The sequence below is a fragment of the Tupaia chinensis genome, unplaced genomic scaffold (genome assembly GCF_000334495.1).
Source record: "Tupaia chinensis unplaced genomic scaffold, TupChi_1.0 Scaffold000493_1, whole genome shotgun sequence".
Lineage (NCBI taxonomy): Eukaryota > Metazoa > Chordata > Mammalia > Scandentia > Tupaiidae > Tupaia > Tupaia belangeri.
In genome coordinates this window covers 30856-34041 of record NW_006160005.1, presented here as the reverse complement: position 1 = coordinate 34041, position 3186 = coordinate 30856, and the positions used below count along the sequence as shown (strand labels likewise).

At 42.7% G+C, this 3186-nt stretch overlaps 1 pseudogene; it reads left to right on the top strand.

The window, feature by feature from the left end:
* The first annotated feature begins 239 nt into the window (after positions 1–239).
* Positions 240–2468, top strand: LOC102482555 (heat shock 70 kDa protein 14-like; annotated as a pseudogene).
* Positions 2469–3186: the final 718 nt, after the last annotated feature.

Genomic DNA, 3186 nt, shown 5'->3' with positions numbered 1-3186 from the left:
TATGTCGCTGGACTCCCACGTAGTCGACCGTAGTTCGTGTCCCGGACCGAGTGGCTTAAAACTCACGCCGGGTGCGTGTGCGTGCGTGCCCAAGATCCCGAGAGGAGAATGGAGGAGAAGGGATTGCGGCATGACCATCCCCCCTGGGGGGTGATTTCTCACCCACATATGTCTGATGGAGCCTTGTGAGAGTGTATATTTGACATCAAAAGTCTATCATGGTTGTTTTTTTCTCTAGGATGGCCGGGCTGGTGTGGTTGCAAATGATGCAGGTGATAGAGTTACTCCAGCTGTCGTTGCTTACTCACTAAATGAGGAGGTTGTTGGACTGGCAGGAAAACAAAGTTGAATAAGAAATATTTCAAATACAGTAATGAAAGTAAAGCAGATCCTTGGCAGAAGCTCCGATGATCCACACGTTCAGAAATACATCGTGGAAAGTAAAGGCTTAGTAACTGAAAAAACATGGAAAATTACGATATGAAATAGATACTGGAGAAGAAACAAAATTCATTAACCCTGACGATGTTGCCAGACTGATATTTAGTAAAATGAAAGAAACAGTGTGTTCTGTCTTGGGCTCAGATGCAAATGATGCAGTTATTACTGTTCCATTTGATTTTGGAGAAAAGCAAAAAAACGCTCTTGGGTAACTGGAGCTGCTGGATTTAATGTATTGCGATTAATACTTGAACTCACTGTGGCTCTTCTTGCTTATGGAATTGGATAGGACTCCCCTACTGGAAAGAGCAATATTTTGGTGTTTAAACTTGGAGGGACATCCTTCTCTCTCAGTGTTAGGGAAGTTAACAGTGGAATATATCGTGTTCTTTCAACGAACACTGATGATAACATTGGTAGTGCACGTTTCACAGAGACCTTAGCACAGTATCTAGCATCTGAATTCCAGAGATCCTTTAAACCTACATGAGAGGGAATGCTGGAGCCATGACGACATTGATGAGCAGTGCTGAAGTTACAAAACATTCTTTGTATACCTTGGGAAGTGCCAATTGTTTCCTTGACTCATTACATGAAGGTCAGGATTTTTTTTTTTTTTCCTTTTTGAGAGTGAAGCAAGCGTGACTCCATCTTGAAGGAGTGATTTCATTTTAGAAACTATGCCTCCTTCTTCCCCTCCCCATGAGTGCAGATCCCAGATGCCTCAAGAACCTTGACCAGAACTAGGGAAGCCATTAAAATTCCATCGTAATCAGAACTTACCCTCAAGACTAATTAACCTGTTTGCTTTGCTTCTATAACTGGCTTTTTTTGCTTTGAAGATAGTAAACCCTACGCCCTGTCTCTCCTGAAGCCCCTTTACTTTGTTCCTGTGCCCTTGTAAAACATCTGTGCATTTTTGGCCTATATAAGCTCCTTTCTCCTTTCACTCGGGGCTGTGGGGTTTTGTGAGACACAAGTCTCCCCGTACGCCACCGGCTTAATCAATAAACTCCAATAAATTTGGTTATGTCTGGATGTCCTCTTATTTCTCGCTGAGTAGATTATTACAAGAGATTTTTTGCTATAGGGCACATGCGCTCGCCGGAAAAACAGAGACAGAGAGACAGAAAAGCAAGGAATCACGCCCCCCCCCCCACACACACACACACGGGGGATGGCCATGACGCAATCCCTTCTCCTCCATTCTCCTCTTGGAATCCTCTCTCAGTGTTATGGAAGTTAACACACACGCACACGCACACGCACCCGGCATGAGTTTAAGCCACTGGGTCCAGGACTCAAACTGAGGTCGACTATATGGGAGCCCAGCGACATAGCCATTACATTAACTGCTGGTCCCAAGGTCAGGATTTTGATTGCAATGTATCCAAAGCAAGATTTGAACTTCTTTGTTCTCCAACTTTTTAACAAATATATTGAAGAACTCTTAGATTAACGTGGATTTACAGCAGATAATATCAATAAGATTGTGCTTTGTGGAGGCTCCTCTCCAATCTCAAAGCTACAGCAGCTGATCAAAGATCTTTTCCCAGCTGTCCAGCTTCTCAATTCTATCCCTCCTGATGAAGTTATTCCCGTTGGTGCAGCAATAGAAGCTAGAATTCTTATTGGGAAGGAAAACTTATTAGTGGAAGACTCTCCCATGATAGAATGTTCAGACAAAGACATTTTTGTTAAGGGAGTGGATGAGTCAGGAGCCAGCAGATTCACAGTATTGTTTCCATCAGGGACTCCTTTGCCAGCTTGAAGACAACACACCTTACAAGCCCCTGGAAGTGTATCTTCCGTATGCCTTGAACTCTATGAATCCGAGGGGGGAGAACTCTGCCAAAGAGGAAACCAAGTTTGCACAGGTTGTACTTTAGGACTTAAATAAAAAAGAAAATGGATTGTGTGATATATTAGCCGTTCTTACTATGAAAAGGGATAGATCTTTACATGTGACGTGTACAGATCCAGAGACTGGAAAGTGTGAAGCCATCACTATTGAGGTGGCATCTTAGTGTTTTAGAGAAATCCAGAATTTTTAACAGAGTATTGGTCGGAAGTGGCTGCAGCGAAGAGACTGGCACGATGTCTCACACTATTTTGCTGGTACAGCCCGCCAAGAGGCCAGAAGGTAGAACTTACGCTATGAATCTGTGAATGAATGGAAGGTGTTTGTAAAATGTATGAAGAACATCTGAAGAGAATAAATCCCAACAGTTCCTCCATCACATATGATATCAGTCAGTTGTTTGATTTCATCAACAATTTGACAGACCTTAGCTGCCTTGTTTACTGAGCTAATACCCAGACATACCAGCCGTATAACAAAGAGTGGATTAAAGAGAAGATCTACCGGGACCAACAGTTAGCATAATGGCTATGTCCCTAACTCCCATGTAAGGGACTGCAGTTTGAGTCCCAAACAGTGGCTTAAACTCATGCCGGGCACGTAGAGGAGCCCTATAGCAATAAACTTCTAACAAATAAAAAGGAGAGAAGATCTAGTGCCTGTCCATCTGCAGGCCCAACAAGCTGGGAAATAATTGAGCTGAAAGCATTAGGGGGATGGGGGTGGACTTGGAATATTGTTATAGTGAAAGTTTTTAAGGTTTTTTATCATACTATCCTGTTTCCATTTTGTTACACTCTAGCCAAGATCGAATGTATTTGAAATGTGAGGGTCTTGCTCAATCTCAACCCCTGTTGCCCTTTTTTTCCTTTTTTTTTTTTTTT